Raw genomic sequence first — 23,079 nt, 5'->3', positions numbered from 1 at the left:
ACCAGTAACTACAATAATAAACAAATCTATAAATGAAGGAATCTTTCCCAGTTCTTTTAAAACAGCTATAGTAATTCCAGTCCATACATCTGGTGATGCTCAGGAGGTCAGTAACTATCGACCCATTAGTTTACGTCCAGCAGCCTCAAATGTCATGGAAAATGCAGTGGCAGAACAACTCATTGCCCATCTTGAATCCAAGGTACTTTTACATCCGATGCAGTTTGGATTCAAGAAAAAACATTCCACTGACACGGCCTGCTGCTATTTCCTTGAGGACATTAAAAACAACTTAGACCAAGGAGGAGTGGTTGGTGCGATCTTTTTAGACCTGCACAAGACCTTTGATACTGTCAATCATAATAAACTGTTAGATGAACTTGATAATTACAATCTCTCATTACACACCCAAAACTGGATTAAGTCATACCTTAGTGACCGTCACCAGTGTGTGCGTGTAAACAATACACTTTCTCCATTTAAAGTATGTACACATGGTATACCACAAGGGTCAATCTTGGGGCCATTACTTTTTACCATATATATAAATGACCTGCCTTCCATGTGTGATGATGTCAGCATAATAATGTGTGCAGACGATAGTGTTATATATAGTCATGGTAAGAGCGCTACAGAGGTTGCCAAGAAATTAACAAAGGCAATGCAAAAGATTGCTGCCTGGTAACATAACTCAGGCCTCACCTTAAACTTAGAAAAAACTGTAACCATGTGTTTTACCAACAGGCGCGTACTGAAAGATTGCCCAGACGTCTCAGTAAATAGGCAAACAATAAACAATGTGGATGCATTCAAGTATTTGGGTGACCCAACTCTCAGCTTTAAAAACCATGTTAAAAAAATAAAAAACGCACTGAAATTTAATCTTGCTAATTTCAGATACGTAAGGAATTCACTCCCAGTTGAGCCCTCCAGTATGTATCTGAATGCATTGATTATACTGCAATTTTTATATTGTCTTACAAGCTGGTCTCAGTCAAATAAAACGGTTCAAAAACCACTTGAATCATTATACAAATGTGCCCTAAAAATCCATGATAAAACACCACGTTGCTACCATCATTGTAATATACTCAATAAATATGAAATTTTAAACTTTCAAAATCTGATAAAGCACTCAAATGCCTGCTTACTTTTTAAAATTATCCATAATGCTGCAGCTCCCCCCTTGAGAAAATATGTTACTCTCTGCTCTGAGAAGTCAACGCGAACAACCAGATCTGTTACCAGGGGTGAGTGTCGTGTATCCCAACGCCAAACTGCATTTGGGAGGTCATCATTCTCCTGTATTGCAATGACTCAATGGAATAATCTGCCTACAGACATTATTTCATGTAGAAGTCCCCACACCTTTTCACATCTTGCCAAGCGTTGGTTACTGTCAAAACAAGTGTGTATACATTTATGAAGTGTGTTGTGTGTGTGTGTGTGTGTGTGTGTATGTGTTGGGGGGGCAGCCTAGCTTTAAATCTTAGGTGCCAACATCTGACAGATCCCATGCTCTGTTGAATCTGCTTCCATGTTTCTATTTAATCTATTTTATCTATTGTCTCTTTGCTTTGTTCTGCTCTTTTACTTATTTTTTCTTTTTCTACACTAATTTTTATGTACTATTCCATCAACCTGCCCAGGGACTACAGGTGGAAATTAGCAAGCTGCTACAACCTGGCACAATGCATATTCGCTTGTACAAGATTAATGTCTTATTGTGCACTGTCCCTGTTTTGAAATAAATAAATAAATTGAAATTGAAATTTTTAGAGATATTTACACAAAGTCTTTGCTTTTTGGCAGAAATGTCTTCTCTCTGGTTACATCCATCCATCTCTCTGATTTATTGTTCGTTCCCGTTGTTGCCACAAACCTTGCAAAAACCAGGCTACAGCAGGGGCCGGTTCTCGTGAGGTTAGTGGCAATTCAGTTTGGAGAGGCACAGGAATGGAAAAACACTAAAATACAATTTGCAGCGGAGAACCGTTTCCTTAACATGTCACTAAAAGTTTGGTTTTGGTCTCTGGAAAGATTCTAGAGACAACCTCTGTTGTAATAGACGCTTTATAAATAAAAATAGAATTTAATGGAAAAGGTTTGTGTGATTATTACTTCAGGTTCATGCTAAATTCAGATAAAACAGAGGTTATCATTCTTGGTCCAGAGCATCTTAGGAAGGGATTAGATGGTGTTGCGATGGCTTCCAATGCAACTGTGAGAAACCTTGGTGTTATTTTCGATCAGGATTTGTCGTTTAAACCATATGTCAATCAGGTTTGTAAAATAGCCTTTTTCCATCTCCGTAATATTGCAAAGATTAGGAAAATCCTCTCGCAGAGTGATGCAGAAAAACTAGTTCATGCGTTTGTATCTTCTAGACTAGATTACTGTAATGTGTTGTTAGCAGGATGTCCAAGTAATTTGCTGAATAGGCTCCAGCTGATCCAAAATGCAGCAGCACGAGTACTGACAGGAATTAGCAGGAGAGACCACGTCTCTCCAGTGTTAGTGTCGCTCCATTGGTTACCCGTAAAATTCAGAATCCAATTTAAAATTTTATTACTTGCGTATAAAGCCCAAAACGGCTTAGCTCCGCATTATTTGCAAGACCTGATAGTGCCTTATGTTCCTGTCAGAGCTCTCCGTTCTCAGAGTGCAGGTTTACTCGTAGTTCCTAGAGTATCTAAATGTAGATTTGGAGGGCGGGCGTTCTGCTATCAGGCACCACTACTATGGAACCAACTTCCAATCTGGGTTAAGGAGGCTGACACCACCTCCACCTTTAAAACTAAACTTAAAACATTTCTGTTTAGTAAAGCCTATAGTTAGTGTTTAGTAAACCTCTAGCTGGTGTTGGTAAATCTCTAGGTAGTGTAAACTTTAGTGTGTCAGAGTCGCTCCTGTAGTTTCTTGTGCTGGCCCCCCCTTCTCCTCCCTTTTCTCTCTTTTGTCCATGTTGCAGCATCCTTTGCCGGACACCGGAACCTGCAGGTGGTCGTGGGTGGCTTGTAGCTTGCATTACGGAGCACAAGTCTTTCCCTGACCCTGCACCCCAAACTGGGACTTGCTGATTGGGCCGGAGCTTCGGGAGCTGCATGCTGGCCTGCGGTCCCCACCCCTGGTCATCCCGTTGCTGGCCCCCCCTTCTCCTCCCTTTTCTCTCTTTTGTCCTGCAGGTGGTCGTGGGTGGCTTGTAGCTTGCATTACGGAGCACAAGTCTTTCCCCGACCCTGCACCCCAACCTGGGACTTGCTGATTGGGCCGGAGCTTCGGGAGCTGCGTGCTGGCCTGCGGTCCCCACCCCTGGTCATCCCGTTGCTGGCCCCCCCTTCTCCTCCCTTTTCTCTCTTTTGTCCTGCAGGTGGTCGTGGGTGGCTTGTAGCTTGCATTACGGAGCACAAGTCTTTCCCTGACCCTGCACCCCAACCTGGGACTTGCTGATTGGGCCGGAGCTTCGGGAGCTGCGTGCTGGCCTGCGGTCCCCACCCCTGGTCATCCCGTTGCTGCTTCCACCTGCCTGCTGTGCTGTTGCCGTCCCTGACCCACCAGTCTGGCCCTCGGCAGGAGGGTCCCCCCTTATGAGCCTGGTCCTGCTCAAGGTTTCTTCCCTCCTAAAGGGGAGTTTTTCCTTGCCACTGTTTGGCTTAAGGTTTTTCTCCCACTAGGGGAGTTTTTACCTGCCATTGTTTATGTAATAACTGCTCGGGGGTCATGTTCTGGGTATGGGTCTCTGTAAAGCGTCTAGAGACAACTCTGTTGTATTAGACGCTATATAAATAAAATTGAATTGAAAAATTGAAAAATCTCTGACCCCCCTGGCAGCAGTCCATGTTACCTGAACCAGAACCTGCTCCTGGTGACACATCAGGTGAACCTGAACCCCCACAGGTGACCTCGGATCACCTTTTAGATGTCTGAGTTCAGCAGGAATCAGCAGGGGGAGATCCAGATCCTTCCTCTCTGCTGATGGCAGACTGAGACCGAGGTCTCCTGGCAACTGATGAGTCATCAGCAGCTGCTTTTCTGATTGGATGATGAAATCTCTGCTTTCTGTTTCTGCTGAAGAGTCACCACACACACACACACACACACACACACACACACACACACACACACACACACACACACACACACACACACACACACACACACACACACACACACACTCAGACCTTTGGCTTTAAAAATAAGGGAAATGTTCCACCACCCGCTGTCCCACCAGCCCAACCCAGCTCCAGTATTACATTTCAAGACAGGTTTACAAGAAACTAAAATATCTACCTGTCAACCACTTACCAACTACAATTATGAGCTCAGAATCTGATAGTTCTAGCGTTGTTGACTGAAATGCTGTGGACATTCCCCAGTACTGTATGTCATTTCTATAATAGAGCCTAAATGAAAATAGTCAGGGCCGAAAATTGAAAAAGCCCCTTAGAAAACAACATAGTAGGCATTTTTGAGGAAAAGCACTTTCTCTATTGTTTCGGTAGGATTTTTTTGTGCTGAATCCATTTCTGCCGTATGCTAAGCTGTCAAAGTTATCGTCTAGTCATAATTATTGATTAATTAGCACAACTATTGATTTGTAGTCTAAAGTTAGAAATGGTGATCAGTTTCCTATTTGTCAATAGTAGATATATGATTGTTTGGTATCAATGTAAAAGGGACCTTCTCAGCTTTTATCTGAGCCCATGGTTGTGTTTTTCTGACAAACATAGAGGTCACACGGCCTCCTTAAACCATAAATTACACACATTTCCATACAATTTTTCGCCTAAACTATCTAGTTAATTTTATCTTGTGGGATCAAGAGATATCAACGACCCAAAAGACAACAACCACAATACCCAATGGACTTTGAAGAGTCAGGAAATGTATGATATAACCATACTTTTTCTTTGTGAGAAGTTATTATAAGGCTTGAAATAGCTGTAACCAGCTCAGTCCCATTCACCACCATTCATTCTTTGGACCAGCATTTTGTAAAGACTACCACATTATTAGTAACTAACTAACTCTAACTCTAACTAACTCCTTTCTTTTAATTGTGATGTGAGCCCTGTTAGGGACGAGTGTTGCAAATTAGCATTCGCTAGAAACACTATGATTCAGGCATCAGATAGCCATTTATGTCCGTCTATGTTTTCTGTATCTGTCCCTTCCAAATAAACAAATGAAATGAAATGTAAGCAATATTCAAAGGCCTGAGTGATTTTCATCAATTTAATTCATCAAAAATTTCACTGAACAATCACATTTTTCCCCTCCTTGAACCGCCACCTTACTGTGGTGGAGGGGTTTGTGTGCCCGAGTGATCCTAGGAGCTATGTTGTCGGGGGCACTTACGCCCCTGGTAGGGTCTCCCATGGCAAACAGGTCCTGGGTGACGGGCCAGACTAAGAGCGGTTCACGCCAATCATGGAGGAGAAAGAACAAAGGAAGGTAACGTCGCCGGGATCGGCGTCACCGGGGCCCCGCCCTGGAGCCAGGCCTTGGGTTGGGGCTCGAAGACGAGCGCCTGGTGGCCGGGTCTTTGCCCGTGGGACCCGGCCGGGCTCAGCCCGAAACGGCGAGCTTGTACGTGAGGTTGAGAGATACCGGCTAGAGATAGTCGGGCTCACCTCCACACATAGCTTGGGCTCTGGAACCCAGCTCCTTGAAAGGGGCTGGACCCTCCACTACTCTGGAGTTGCCCAGGGTGAGAGGCGACGGGCTGGTGTGGGCTTGGTTATAGCCCCTCAGCTCAGCCGCCATGTGTTGGAGTTCACCCCGGTGAACGAGAGGGTCGCTTCCCTGCGCCTTCGGGTCGGGAAAAGGTCTCTCACTGTTGTTTGTGCCTACGGGCCGAACAGCAGTGCGGAGTACCCGGCCTTCTTGCAGTCCCTGGGAGGAGTACTGGATAGTGCTCCAACTGGGGACTCCATTGTTCTACTGGGGGACTTCAATGCTCACGTGGGCAATGACAGTGATACCTGGAGAGGCGTGATTGGGAGGAACGGCCTCCCCGATCTGAACCCGAGCGGTGCTTCGTTGTTGGACTTCTGTGCTAGTCACAGTTTGTCCATCACGAACACCATGTTCAAACATAAGGGTGTCCATCAGTGCACGTGGCACCAGGACACCCTAGGCCGGAGGTCAATGATCGACTTTGTTGTCGTTTCATCTGACCTTCGGCCGCATGTCTTGGACACTCGGGTGAAGAGAGGGGCTGAGCTGTCAACTGATCACCACCTGGTGGTGAGTTGGATGCGCTGGCGGAGGAGGAGGTTGGACAGACCGGGCAGACCGAAACGGATTGTGAGGGTCTGTTGGGAACGTCTGGCTGAGCCCTCTGTCAGGGACATCTTCAACTCCCACCTCCGGGAGAGCTTCTCTCGGATCACGGGGGAGGCGGGGGACATCGTTCTCTGCCTCCACGCTGTCGACGCGGCGGCTCGAAGTTGTGGACGCAAGGTCTCCGGTGCCTGTCGTGGCGGCAATCCTAGAACCCGGTGGTGGACACCGGAAGTACAGGATGCCGTCAGACTGAAGGAGTCCTACCGGGCTATGTTGGCCTGTGGGACTCCTGACGCAGTAGATAGGTACCGGCAGGCCAAGCGGGCCGCGGCCCGGGCGGTCCGGGAGGCAAAAACTCCGGTCTGGGAGGAGTTCGGGGAGGCCATGGAGGAAGACTTTCGGTCGGCCTCGAGGAAATTCTGGAGGACCGTTCGGCGCCTCAGAAGGGGGAAGCAGTACTCTGCCGGCACCGTTTACGGTGTGGGTGGGGAGCTGTTGACCTCGACTGGGGACATTGTCGGACGGTGGAAGGAATACTTCGAGGATCTCCTTAACCCGACTGACATGCCTTCCACTGAGGAAGCAGAGGGTTGGGGCTCGGAGGCGTGCTCATCCATCACCCAAGCCGAGGTCACTGAGGTGGTTCGTAAGCTCCTCAGTGGCACCGGGGGTGGATGAGATCCGCCCTGAGTACCTCAAGTCTCTGGATGTCGTAAGGCTGTCTTGGTTGTCTATGGCTGTTCATAATTTTTATGGACAGGATTTCTAGGCGCAGCCAGGGGCCGGAGGGGATCCGGTTTGGGAACCTCAGGATTTCATCTCTGCTTTTTGCGGATTATGTTGTCCTGTTGGCTTCATCAGACCGGGACCTTCAGCATGTGCTGGGGCGGTTTGAGGCCGAGTGCGACGCGGCAGGGATGAGAATCAGCACCTCCAAGACCGAGGCCATGGTTCTCCATCGGGAAAGGGTGGCATGCCTTCTCCGGGTGGGTGGAGAAGTCCTGCCTCAAATGGAGGAGTTCAAGTATCTCGGGGTCTTGCTGCAGCTCGTCAGCTCATCTATGGAGAAGTTAAAGAGCATCTACCGCTAGATTCTCCTTTCATCAAGGCAGGGAAGAGAATCAGGCCACAATAGATGAATGTTACCAGCAGTGACTAAGTTTGTGGTGTTGAACATATTACTGGACATTGTTGTTCAATTGCTACAAAATAATTTGTTGTTTTTAGTTAATTTCTACAGAAGAATTTATTTTATTATTATTATTTTATATTAAATACATATTTTACTGTATATTACAACTCATCTTGTGGGGACCCCCTGGCACCATGGAGGAGCCCAAGGCTGGGGGCATCTTAAGACCTCACTTAAATTTTTTTGTTCAAAGATATAAAAGTTTTATATCTTTGAACAAAAAAGATCAGAGAAACAAAGAAATTGAAACAAAGAAACAATTTTAGTATCAACTTTGTTTTATTAAAACAAAGTTGATACTAAAATTGTTTCTTCTCCTTTTTTCCATATGAGAATCGATAAGAGAATCAATAAAGAATTGAATCGTTAAGCACACAATCACCCACAAGATAGAAATAATATGGTGATATTATACATTTTCTGAAACTGTATATGAAAGTGAGTATTGCTGTACTTGTTTTTTTATGTCTCTGGTATTCCTAGGTGTCACAGAGTTAATTCAAATAAAAATAACATAGGCGAAAATGGTGAAAAATTAACATTCTCTGGGGTTTCTGGAGCTCTATTGACCTCCAAGTATGTCAGAAAAGTTCAACTTTAGGTTTGAAAGACAGCTATAAATGTCTCCTTTAAAATGATACCAAACACAGTATTATTGGAACTTAGGAATTGCTTGATCTATGAGCCTAAACCAGGATAGGCAACAGCGTTTACAGTCCAATTTACCATATGGGGTGGCCATCTTGAATGTGGGAATATAGAAAACCAGGGGTCTAATTTTTTTGGCATACGGTGGATTCTGGTTTGGGACACACTGATCTTTCAAAAAATGCTGTATGCCATCTTTTCCTCAAAAATGCCTACAGGGTTACATGATTCTGAAGTTACAGCCCAGTCTAAAACACAAAAGTGAAAAAAGCACATGTATTTATTTTCAGTTTATATACACATTGATTGTGAAAAGTGAAACATTTACATTTTCTTTTAATTTGTCATTTTCACTCATGTAGCTCTCTGACATTCATGACTGATGACACAGACGCATGTTTCTGCGCTGATGCTGCTGACGGACATCGTTCCTCCCCCGTCAGAGACACTGACATCTTAGTTACACGTCTTTCAGGGCGCGTAACTGAGCCCCGTTTTAGGAAAGTAAATTTTCTATCACTCACACACACACACACACACACACACACACACACACACACACACACACACACACACACACACACACACACACACACACACACACACACACAAACTGCATTTGTGAATAAATGCAGTTCTTTTGAAGGATGTTAATTTTCACATTTCTACGTCTCAGGCTTCAGTGGATGTGACGTCGCTGGTTGATCTGAAGTCACCAACATCTGGTTCCAGCTGTTTGTGTCCTCATTAATAACATGTAGTTATACTGCAACACTACTCAATCAGTATTACTGCAGTACATCAGGTCTTTACCTCTGAATAATCCTGAATGATCATCGCTGCTTCATCATCTGTTAACTATCTTCTCAACAGCGGTAGCAGCATTAACAATGACACATCAGGTGGACCTGAACCCCCACAGGTGACCTCGGATCACCTTTTAGATGTCTGAGTTCAGCAGGAACCTGCAGGGGGAGATCCAGATCCTTCCTCTCTGCTGATGGCAGACTGAGACCGAGGTCTCCTGGCAACTGATGAGCCATCAGCAGCTGCTTTTCTGATTGGATGTTCAACTTCTGCTTTCTGTTTCTGCTGAAGAGTCACCACACACACACACACACACACACACACACACACACACACACACACACACACACACACACACACACACACACACACACACACACACACACACACACACACACACACACACACACACACACACACACACACACACACTCAGACCTTTGGCTTTAAAAATAAGGGAAATGTTCCACCACCCGCTGTCCCACCAGCCCAACCCAGCTCCAGTATTACATTTCAAGACAGGTTTACAAGAAACTAAAATATCTACCTGTCAACAACTTACAAACTATGTTTATGAGCTCGGAATCTAATAGTTCTACCTCTGCTGACACTGAAATGCTGTGGACATTCCTGTGTATGTAATTTTATAATACAGCTTTCCGTAAATGAAAACACAAAAGTGAAATAAAGCACGTATTTATTTTCAGTTTATATACACTTTGATTGTCTTCAAGTGAAACATTTACATTTTCTTTTAATTTCTCATTTTCACTTATGTAGCTCTCTGACATTCATGACTGATAACAGACGCATGTTTCTGTGCTGATGCTGCTGACGGACATCGTTCCTCCCCCGTCAGAGACACTGACATTGCAGTTTCTCATCTTTCAGGACGCGTAACTGAGCCCCGTCCTGCTCCTCTTTAGGAAAGTACATTTTCTATCCCATTTTTACACTGCCAGGATACTGCATTTTAAAGTTACATAAAGAGTCTGTCATTTCACCAGTAACTACAATAATAAACAAATCTATAAATGAAGGAATCTTTCCCAGTACTTTTAAAACAGCTATAGTAATTCCAGTCCATACATCTGGTGATGCTCAGGAGGTCAGTAACTATCGACCCATTAGTTTACGTCCAGCAGCCTCAAAGGTCATGGAAAATGCAGTGGCAGAACAACTCATTGCCCATTTTGAATCCAAGGCACTTTTACATCCGATGCAGTTTGGATTCAAGAAAAAACATTCCACTGACCCGGCCTGCTGCTATTTCCTTGAGGACATTAAAAACAACTTAGACCAAGGAGGAATGGTTGGTGTGGTCTTTTTAGACCTGCGCAAGGCATTTGATACTGTCAATCATAATAAACTGTTAGATAAACTTGGTAATAATTACAATCTCTCATTACACACCCAAAACTGGATTAAATCATACCTTAGTGACCGTCACCAGTGTGTGCGTGTAATACACTTTCTCCATTTAAAGTATGTACACCTGCCTTCCATGTGTGATGATGTCAGCATAATAATGTATGCAGACGATAGTGTTATATATAGTCATGGTAAGAGCGCTACAGAGGTTGCCAAGAAATTAACAAAGGCAATGCAAAAGATTGCTGCCTGGTAACATAACTCAGGCCTCACCTTAAACTTAGAAAAAACTGTAACCATGTGTTTTACCAACAGGCGCGTACTGAAAGATTGCCCAGACGTCTCAGTAAATAGGCAAAAAATAAACAATGTGGACACATTCAAGTATTTGGGTGTCACCCTTGACCCAACTCTCAGCTTTAAAAACCATGTTAAAAAAATAAAAAACACACTGAAATTTAATCTTGCTAATTTCAGATACGTAAGGAATTCACTCCCAGTTGAGCCCTCCAGTATGTATCTGAATGCATTGATTATACTGCATTTTTTATATTGTCTTACAAGCTGGTCTCAGTCAAATAAAACAGTTCAAAAACCACTTGAATCATTATACAAATGTGCCCTAAAAATCCATGATAAAACACCACGTTGCTACCATCATTGTAATATACTCAATAAATATGAAATTTTAAACTTTCAAAATCTGATAAAGCACTCAAATGCCTGCTTACTTTTTAAAATTATCCATAATGCTGCAGCTCCCCTCTTGAGAAAATATGTTACTCTCTGCTCTGAGAAGTCAACGTGAACAACCAGATCTGTTACCAGGGTGAGTGTCGTGTATCCCAACGCCAAACTGCATTTGGGAGGTCATCATTCTCCTGTATTGCAATGACTCAATGGAATAATCTGCCAACAGACATTATTTCATGTACAAGTCCCCACACCTTCTCACATCTTGCCAAGCGTTGGTTACTGTCAAAACAAGTGTGTATACATTTATGAAGTGTGTTGTGTGTGTGTGTGTGTGTGTGTGTGTGTGTGTGTGTGTGTGTGTGTGTGTGTGTGTGTGTTGGGGGGGCAGCCTAGCTTTAAATCTTAGGTGCCAACATCTGACAGATCCCATGCTCTGTTGAATCTGCTTCCATGTTTCTATTTAATCTATTTTATCTATTGTCTCTTTGCTTTGTTCTGCTCTTTTACTTATTTTTTCTTTTTCTACACTAATTTTTATGTACTATTCCATCAACCTGCCCAGGGACTACAGGTGGAAATTAGCAAGCTGCTACAACCTGGCACAATGCATATTCGCTTGTACAAGATTAATGTCTTATTGTGCACTTTCCCTGTTTTGAAATAAATAAATAAATTGAAATACATTTTTTTAGAGATATTTACACAAAGTCTTCGCTTTTTGGCAGAAATGTCTTCTCTCTGGTTACATCCATCCATCTCTCGGATTTATTGTTCCAAGTTCCCGTTGTTGCCACAAACCTTGCAAAAACCAGGCTACAGCAGGGGCCAGTTCTCGTGAGGTTAGTGGCAATTCAGTTTGGAAAGGCACAGGAATGGAAAAACATTAAAATTACAATTTGCAGCGGAGAACCGGTTCCGTTACATGTCACTAAAAATTTGGTTTTGGTCTCTGGAAAGATTCTAGAGACAACCCCTGTTGTAATAGATGCTTTATAAATAAAATATAATTTAATGGAAGAGGTTTGTGTGATTGTTACTCCAGGTTCATGTTATCTCTGACCCCCCTGGCAGCAGTCCATGTTACCTGAACCAGAACCTGCTCCTGGTGACACATCAGGTGGACCTGAACCCCCACAGGTGACCTCGGAACACCTTTTAGATGTCTGAGTTCAGCAGGAACCAGCACGGGGAGATCCAGATCCTTCCTCTCTGCTGATGGCAGACTGAGACCGAGGTCTCCTGGCAACTGATGAGTCATCAGCAGCTGCTTTTCTGATTGGATGTTCAGCTTCTGCTTTCTGTTTCTGCTGAAGAGTCACCACACACACACACACACACACACACACACACACACACACACACACACACACACACACACACACACACACACACACACACACACACACACACACACACACACACACACACACACACACACACTCTACCCGTCAAGTTTTGGCTTTAAAAATAAGGGAAATGTTCCACCACCCGCTGTCCCACCAGCCCAACCCAGGTCCAGTATTACATTTCAAGACATGTTTACAAGAAACTAAAATATCTACCTGTCAACCATTTACAAACTACGTTTATGAGCTCAGAATCTGATAGTTCTACCTCTGCTGACACTGAAATGCTGTGGACATTCCCGTGTATGTAATTTCTATAATAGAGCCTAAATGAAAACACAAAAGTGAAATAAAGCTCATGTATTTATTTTCAGTTTATATACACCTTGATTGTCTTCAAGTGAAACATTTACATTTTCTTTTAATTTTTTATTTTCACTCATGTAGCTCTCTGACATTCATGACTGATGACACAGACGTTTCTGTGCAGATGCTGCTGATGGACATCGTTTCTCCCCCGTCAGAGACACTGACATCGCAGTTTTCATCTTTCAGGACGCGTAACTGAGCCCCGCCTGCTAGTAAATCCCCCCCCCCCCCACACACACACACACAGAAACTGCATTTGTGAATAAATGCAGTTCTTTTGAAGGACGTTACTTTTCACATTTCCACGTCTCAGGCTTCAGTGGATGTGACATCGCTGGTTGATCTGAAGTCACCAACATCTGGTTCCAGCTGTTAGTGTCATCTAACATGTAGTTATACTGCAACACTACTCAATCAGTATTACTGCAGTACATAAGGTCTTTACCTCTGAATAATCATGAATGATCATCACTGCTTCATCATCTGTTAACTATCTTCTCAACAGTGGTAGCAGCAATAACCATAATCTATCTATTTATTTTATTTTATATTTTTACATATATATGAGGAGGACAGGGGGGTCTGCTGCAAATCTGAAATGAGAGAAACACAGGAAAACACACAATGGGCACACAAGCCTTTGGAATCTGCAAGAGAGAAAACAAACAAACAGACACGAGAACAGGCAGAGACACAAACAGCAACCATTCCAGGTCTCTAAAACTGAATCAAGACTAGGCTACTGAGATTATCTGTCCCCCAAAACTGTGGGGTGAGCATGTAGGTGAGTGAGCAAGTGTGTATGTCTGTGTAACTGTGTGTGTGCAAAGTGAAAACAAGGCTTTACGCTGGTTCTAGTGAGGTCTCTTGGTCTCAGTGAGGACTCTGGCAGCAGCGTTCTGGACTAACCGCAGCTGGTTGATGGAGGTTCTAGTGAAACCCATGAGACCAGCGTTATAATAGTCCAGTTTGCTAAAGATAAAAGCTGGACTAGGTCTCCTAAGTCCTGCTGAGACATCAGTCCTTTAACCCAGCCTTTCTCAACCTTTTTTCAGTCATGACACCTTTCAAAAGTGAATAAAATCTCACGACACCCCAGAGTAAACTATAATTAAAAACCACACTGCATCGCTGTAAATGCATATGACGCGCACGTACGGTGTGCGGCGCCGCGTAGCCTACGGCGTACCCTATGCCGTAGGCTACGCGTCGATTTAACGCGGAACCATAATTCAGGCTTAACTTTGAACGGCCGGTTCACACCAACGTCCAGCGGTTGGAATTCCTTCGTCAGACCTCCCGGAGTAACAGCAAGCACAGCGTTCATATTTTTCACTTCTTTTTTTACATTGTCTGTGAGATGGGCGCGCATAGAGTCCCAGATCAGCAGCGATGGTGATGTGTGAAAGAAACCACCGGGTCACCTTACATAGACCTGCCTCAAACACTCATCACCATCCCTTCATCCATCGAGCCCTTTTCATTTGCCTTTTTAATGACTCCGGCTGGAAAAGTCTCTTTAGGCAGTCTTTCTTTTAAAAATCACCATAGTTTCTGTCCATCAGCGTGCAGGCAAGCACAACAGTGAACGATGACTTCTCATCGTCACCGTGCTGGTCCCCTTCCTCTCCACCGTGTGATTCACCGGGATATCGAAAGTCAGCTGGTCTCTAATGATGATGGTCTCTAACATGTCCGCAAATCACGGGTGATTCACGCGCCCCCTTCCCCTTTTAACTTCTCATGGTGGCCTCAATTACGTCCGCCTTACAATAATACAATGGGCGCATTGCGTCATTGGGCGCGCGGCACATTTAAAAAAAAGACGTTTGTCTGCGCCTAATGGTCGTCAAAATACGGTATCTTATTTATTTATTTATTTATTCATTCATTCATTGGCAAAAAGAATGTATTTATGTATGTATTCATATATTTATATATGAAATGTCAGACTAGGTAATTTTTTGACGACACCCCTAAAGCAGTCAGAGGACACCCCAGGGTGCCGCGACACCCCTGTTGAGAAAGGCTGCTTTAATCCACCAGATATCCTTTGGGTGATAACAGGTTGACTTCACTACCGTCTTCATGTGGCTGGTAAAGTTCAGAGTCCAGAACCAGTCACAAGTTTTGGCTTGGTTCTTTAGTGCTGACCAGCAACCTGATAAGATCCAGACCTTTGGACGCTTTTAGACCAGTGTTTACAACTTCCTGTACGCCGAAGTCTGACAGACTTGTTCAATCGCTTGAACAAGCCCAGAACTAGAGGGAACAGGTCAACATACCACCCAGCACGTTCTGGCTTCTCCAAATATAATAACCTACAAGGTTTTAGATTTTTGACCATTGGTCAGGAACAAAGTGTTATTAACTCTACTCACACTAACGTCGCTGGTGGACTAGTTCTTCTGCCGTCCATCATGGTGGCACCATGTGATCGTGGTCTCTGCACACTTACCGTACACAAACAAACCGTCCTAGTGCTCTTCTGCAGAGATTGTGTCTGTCTCTGAGGAGGAACCACCACGTGTCCTTCGTGTTATTGTGATCAGCTGTAAACATGTTCAGTTGTTTATTGTTTTGGTCCCTAACAAAGTTTACACTGATCTACTACAGAACCTGGACTTGGTCTGTGAATTAACCCTTTAGAGACGTGGCATCAGTAGCCTCTAAGGTCTAAGGATCTGAGACTAAATGCATTTCTGAATTATGTGTTTGTCTCTGAGGTGTTTTGGTCCAGGACCAGAAACCGTCCTCACACCAGTCTGCTCCACCTCTGTAGCTCCTTCAGCCTGTCCCACTGTCCCGTGTGGCGGCAGCTACGGCTGGTCCAGCTCCTGTAGCTGCTGAGGGGGGGTGGGACTGAAGTGAGTCCTGTATAAACTGGTTCTGCAGAGAGGTGGAACGCGAGGATCTTCCAGGAGAAAACGGACCTGGTTCCTGGCCAGCGAAGGGATATAATTTTCAGAAACTTTATATTCTCAACATTTATAACATAAATATTTATCAGACATGTGTTTTTATTTATAAGGTCTTAAAGGAGGAAAGCATTCCTGCTCACCTCAAAGACTATTTTACAAACTCTCAGTACTTATGCAACCCGTCGAGCGTTAGATCTGCATCCTCCAAAATGTGTTACAACCAGGGGTAAATATGCACTACGGTACAGGGGTGTCAAACTATGGAATACATATTCCCATTTAGCAAAAAAATGCTTCTCTGTACAAGGTTTTAAAGGATGTCTGAAAAACCACTTAATTTTTGTTTTGTAAATGGAACTGCTCTGGCATAAGTAATCAGAATCAGAATCAGAATCAGAAAAGGGTTTATTGCCAAGTTTGTTAAACACACACAAGGAATTTGTTGTGGTGATTGGTGCAACACAATACAAATATAAAAACAAATATATAAGAGATCAAATAAAATGTATAAACAATAAAATAAAATGTATAAACAGAAAAACCTAATACAAATTAGGTTTTTAAAGTGCCGGATATGAGTCTGTACAAAGTCTGTAATGGATGTACTGACACATTTTATCGTCTTGTGTAATCTCCTTGAAATTATTTTTTGTTTGTGTTTATTTGGTTTGTTATTTAGTCGTTTATTTTTTGGTTGTTTCTTAATTATTAAATTGTACTCTTTTTTTTAAATTTTTATCCCGGTTTTTTCCCATTTTTTTACCACCCCGTGCTCCTACCTACTGACAGTCCTGTGCATTGCCATCCTCTACCAACCCCGGGAGGGCCCTGCACTGAGCTCAGGTCTCCTCCTTAACCTGAAGAGTGAGCAGGCCGCATCTTTTCACCAGACAGGGTGGGGTTTCTCCGGCCGGACGTAGCGCGTGGAAGGATCACGTTATTCCGGCCGGATCCTCCCCACCCCATCTGGCGCCCCGGTTGGCCAGAGGGGGCATGTGTAGCCCAGGACTGTGTGCATGTTTTTGTGAGGGTAGCTCACACTACCAGGGGAACACGGGGAGAACATGCAAACTCCACACAGAAAGATCCTTTCGCCAACCCCACCCATGGTGTGGGCACTGAAGTCATGGGGGAACTAACACGCACTTCAGCACCCACAGCGTCCCCCGGCGGGAATCGAACGAAATTGTACTCTTTATCATTATTCATATATCCGATCATTTTTCTTTTGTGTAAATTCTTTTGTAATTTTCATTTATTTCTATATAGATTTCTAATTGCTCATTTGTATATTTTGTTCTTATAAGTATGATATTACATTTTATGTTAACTTATAGGTGGAGGCACCTGATAAGCTCTTTGAGTTTTCGCCTCTTCCTGCACTTTAATTTGTAAAGTTGTTACTTTATTTGTGAAATTTTTAACTGTGCAAATAAATAAATCTAAAAAATCTAATCTAAAAAAAAAATCTGCAGGTGTGCTGGTCTGGATGAAGACTTCTCTAACTTTATAGGTTCATATCACCCATCTATCTTTCTCGGTCTCCCTCCATCTCCTCCCTGTGTCGTGTTAACCTACATCTCCTGTGGACCCACAAAATATCAGATCAAGAACATTACTCAGGTCACCTGTAACGCATTTATATTGGAAAATTCAGATTCAGATTCAGAAAAACTTTATTTATCCCTGAGGGGCAATTGCAAGAACAACTGTGCAGCAAGACGTTGAAAGTACCAAATAGAATAATAGAATAAAATAAAAGCAGATAAATGAGGCATGTCTCGTATGTACAAAAAATATAAAAATATAAGAATGTTAAAAAATGTAAAATAGAGTGACTGTAGTGGTATAAATAAAACTACAGTCACTCTATTTTACATTTTTTAACATTCCATACCACACCAACCCAAAAGGTTGGTGTGATTGTTACTCCAGGTTCATGCTATCTCTGACCCCCCTGGCAGCAGTCCATGTTATCCAGATTCTTCCTCTCTGCTGATGGCAGACTGAGACCGAGGTCTCCTGGCAACTGATGAGTCATCAGCAGCTTCTTTTCTGATTGGATGATGAAACTTCTGCTTTCTGTTTCTGCTGAAGAGTCACCACACACACACACACACACACACACACACACACACACACACACACACACACACACACACACACACACACACACACACACACACACACACACACACACACACACACACACACACACACACACACACACACACACACACACACACACACACACACACACACCACAGGTTTACAAGAAACTAAAATATCTGCCTGTCAACCACTTACTAGCTACAATTATGAGCTCAGAATCTGATAGTTCTACCTCTGCTGACACTGAAATGCTGTGGACATTCCTGTGTATGTAATTCCTATAATAGAGCCTAAATGAAAACACAAAAGTGAAATAAAGCACTATTTATTTTCAGTTTATATACACATTGATTGTCTTCAAGTAAAACATTTACATTTTCTTTTAATTTTTCATTTTCAATCATGTAGCTCTCTGACATTCATGACTGATGACACAGATGTTTCTGTGCTGGTGCTGCTGACGGACATCGTTCCTCCTCCGTCAGAGACACTGACATCGCAGTTATTCATCTTTCAGGACGCGTAACTGAGCCCCGTCCTGCTTCTCTTTAGGGAAGTAAATTTTCGATCCCATTTTTAGAGATATTTACACAAATTCTTCGCTTTTTTGGCAGAAATGCCTTCTCTCTCGTTACATCCATCTATCTCTCTGATTTGTGGTTCTGAGTTAGTTCCCATTGTTGCCACAAACCTCACGAGAACCAGGCTAAAGCAGGGGGCAGTTCTCGTGAGGTTAGTGGAAATTCAGTTTGGAGGAGCACAGGAATGCTTTTTATTTATTAAAAAAAAATTATATATTTACCCCCGATTTTTTTCCCATTTTTACCACCCCGTGCTCCTGCCTAAGTCAGTCCTGGGCATTGCCATCCTGTGTAACTGTGTGTGTGCAAAGCGAAAAAAAAGGCTTTACGCTGGTCTTAGTGAGGACTCTGGTCTGAGAGGATCTGAAACTAAATGCATTTCTGAATTATGTGTTTGTCTCTGAGGTGTTTGGGTCCAGGACAGAAACCATCCTCACACCAGTCTGCTCCACCTCTGTAGCTCCTTCACCCTGAGACTGAGACCGAGGTCTCCTGGAAACTGATGAGTCATCAGCAGCTGCTTCTCTGATTGGATGTTCAACTTCTGCTTTCTGTTTGTGCTGAAGAGTCAGCAAACACACACACACACACACACACACACACACACACACACACACACACACACACACACACACACACACACACACACACACACACACACACACACACACACACACACACACTCAGACCTCAGACAGGAACATGAATGATGAAGAGACGAGTCTCAACATGTTGCAGCTTCACTGTTGAACTAGAAACGTTTCCATCATGAAGTTTAGCCTTCCAGTTTAATCTGAACCTGAGAGGAACACATGCACACATGCTGATGGAGCTGGTCACGTCTGCACCAGGTCACAGAAATCCTAAATACTTCAAAGGAAACCTGGAATGAAATATCTCTGATTTGACAAAACTCCCAAATATAAAAAAAAGTGTTGATGATCCAGTTCATCATAAAAGTCTCAAAACAGCTTTTCACATTTCTACGTCTCAGGCTTCACCAACATCTGGTTCCAGCTGTTTGTGTCCTCATTAATACCATGTCGTTGTACTACAACACTACTCAATCAGACCCCCTCCTCAGGGACTGGGAGTTGCCCAGAGTAGGAGAAGCACAGGAGGTCGATCCACAACGGGCCGGCAGCCTCCTCTGGGTCGGGTTGCGGTCCAAGATGCGATCCCTCCTGACTCTAAATGACATCTAACAGAACTAACAAAATTAATCAGGAGGGGTAGCGGGGGAAGGGGAATAGGGGGAAAAAAAGAATAAAATAAATAAAAAAATGTATATATATATAAAATTTTAAAAATACTTAAAATGAAAAAGAGAGGGGAGCTGTCCTTTCACTGACGTCCTACCTGCCTCTTTCTGAGGCTCCCGGTCGGGCAACTGGAGTCTGGTGGGGGCCTCCTGCTCGCTTCCCTGACGCCCCGGTCTGACCTCACCCCTCATTGCAAAACATAAATTAGTAATTTTAATTCTAATAATTATTCTTGGCAGTATCATGATGTATTGTTTCATAGTTTATTATTATATTAAGTTATGAAATCTCATGGGATGTTATACTATAGTATTATTATATCGTTATATATAATAGTATGGTGATAAAATTTGGTTATATGTTATAATATTTTATAAAAATTATGTTATATTAGGATATTACTATATTATTATTCTATATTATATAGTGCTACACCACTCTATATGATAATTATTTATTTGTTTAACTTATTTACTCTCGAATTAGTATTGTCAATTTATGTATTTACTTTCATCACCTTATCTACACACACACACACACACACACACACACACACACACACACACACACACACACACACACACACACACACACACACACACACACACACACACACACACACACACACACACACACACACACACACACACACACACACACACACACACACACACACACACAACTGATGTCGTCTTCTGTCATTGTTTGCACTATATGTTAATAAATAAAAAAAAAAAACACTACTCAATCAGTACTACTGCAGTACATCAGGTCTTTACCTCTGAATAATCATGAATTATCATCACTGTTTCATCATCATGTTAACTATCTTCTCAACAGCGGTAGCAGCAATAACACTAAGACTAAAGATGTTTGGGTCTTCTTAAACATCGAGATCTTCTTTATTGTTGTTCTGAAGAGACGTCTTGTTGTTATGGTGTTACTGGGGTTGGCTTTGTGACCCGCTTCCTGTTTTATTTTATGTGAGTGTGTCCTTAAGTTCAGTTTGTCTTCCCTAGTTCTCAGCTGCCCTGATTGTTTGCAATGAGTGAGCAGTGTTGCCAGCTTAATCACTTTGTCGCTATATTTAGGGACTTTTCAGACATTTTTAGAGACTTAAAAAAAAGAACTAGTGACGAATCTAGCGACTTTTTCAGGTCTTTTGGAGACTCTTGGTGACTCTAGTTTGAAAACACGTATAATTTTTTACGCGTTAGTCATAGTAATCAATATGACTCTAAAAGGATCATAAATCATTCTAATTAATCAAATTATTTTAATAAATAAAACTACGGTGGCCTATACGATAAAGAAAGAGAGATTAAAACAAACATTAAGTTAATTTGTAGTTCTAAACATCTGCTCATTTTTAACTTCTGTTTTACGTCTCCCACTACGTTACTTCTCTTACAGCATCATTACAATTATAAACAAATCATCAGATATGCAAATGAGGCAATGAAGTCACATAGCGACTTTTAGGACAGCCAATAGCTACGTTCCTTCCTGAGGACTTGGCATCACTGCCAGAGATCAATAAAACCTTGTCTTGTCTTTCCTGTCCTCCCTGATGGTCCTTCTGTGTCTTCACCTGTCTGTTTGCCTTTTTACCGGGTGGGTTTGAGTTTTCTTTATTTTTCTAGTTTTAATATTTTTTTTTGCAAGTGCAGCGCTATTTGTTAAATAAAATACTTTTAATGTTGATACTCCTGCCGCCTCAGTGTCTTGCACTTGGGTCCTCACCCCAAAGTCAGCGCGCAATAATCGCAGGACGAGATACGGAGATACGGAGAGAACTAGGACAGTTACACTCATAAGAAGAAAAACAAGGATTTTATTAATCTCTGGTTCCGTCTTGTAGACGTGTCTCCAGTCTTTTTTAGTTTTAAGAGCACTCATAAGATGAAAAACAGATAAGAAGAGACCAATAAAAACTCAGAGTGATCACCAGCATGAAGACTCGTGTCCCTCTAAACGTCTTCATGACTTTATCACCTGGACTGAAGTAATCAGAGTACTGTCAGGTCTGCTGCTTCACCCGGTAACTGGTGACACAACCAGCAGCTGTTGCTCTGATTGGCTGTGCATGAATTTGACCACAACCTTCCGGGTCCTTCCAAACCAGAAACCGTGGAAGGCGAGTGAAGTCCAGGCTCCGATAAGACCTGCTGCATGTCCACGGATCTGGAAAAACAGTTCAGCAGAGGATTCCATCTCAGCTCCAGTCCACACCACCCTGGTGTAGAGCATCCCGACACGTAGATGGATGTTGTTGACTGACTTGCATACAGAGGAACACCTCAGGGCTGTGTCCTCGGCCCCGCCCTCTTCACCTCGTTCACCCACAGACCCCCCAAAAGCCAAGCTGAAATTAGCAGGAGATACTACGTACTGTAGAGGGACTGATAACAGGAGACGATGAGGCCCACTTCAGAGAGGTGTGACACTCGGGAAGTGATGCTCAGAGTAGAACCGGGTCCATGAACACCTCCATGACAAAGGAGGTGTTTTTTATTGTCATACAATGACAATAAAGTGAAGTCTTATCATATGGCACTTTTCCACTAGTACCTACTCAGCCCGACTCGACTCGCCTCTCCTTTGTTCTTTCCCACCAGGGGTCTAACGTGCCGAGTAGATACTTTTCTGTATCTATTCTGCCGAGGTTCTAAGCGGCTGAGTCGGCTGTATCTGACGTCATCACACTACAGACCACCGATTGGTCGGGGGGTTGGAGTCAGACGTCTGAATCAGGATGTGACATCAGTGAAAGAGTAACTCTGACGGCGGGTTCTTGTTCATTTTATTCAACAGGCAATGGCAGCGCAAAAGTCTGTTTCTGATCCAACTCTGAGGTGCAGATGTTCATAAACCTGGTGCTGAGGAGAGAATTAAAAAGGAATCTAGACGGGCGATAAGGAACGACCAGATCTACCAGGAGCTCTGTCTCTTCATAGCTGCTCGCGGCTCCAGCTGACTTTTCAGCAGCGCCAAGACAAACTAACAAAAAGATTAAAAAGTGTTGCCGCTTGAAGCTTCTCTCACTCTCATTTTTTAACTTGGTATTGAACACAAGTGACAGACCCAGCAGCACATCTATCATCTCCTCCATGTTCTACATCTTTAGTGTTGTTGTCTTCTTCGTTTAGATCACACAATCAAATACGTCACAGCAGCTTTGCTCCAACCTCCTACTTCTGCTCCAGGTGCTGAATTGTTATGGAAAAGAAACCAAGCCGAGTTGAGTCGAGCCGAGCTTGGATGAGTAGAGCTGAGTAGGTACAAGTGGAAAAGTGCCAGTGTCCTATGTGGAACAGCAGCTCCACAGCTGAGATCATAAAAGCTGCTCCAACGGTAATAAAAACAGCCAAATAAATCACTGCCTGTCTTCTGTCCTCCCTGGAGACCATCCCCAGGTCCTCCTGTCTCAGGAGAACCAAGGCCATCGCAGGAAACCCCGCACATCCCTCCCATCACCTGCTGCCC

This window comes from Cololabis saira, chromosome 20, assembly GCF_033807715.1.
Source record: "Cololabis saira isolate AMF1-May2022 chromosome 20, fColSai1.1, whole genome shotgun sequence".
Classification (NCBI taxonomy): Eukaryota; Metazoa; Chordata; class Actinopteri; order Beloniformes; family Belonidae; genus Cololabis; species Cololabis saira.
Note: the sequence above shows the minus strand (reverse complement) of the source record.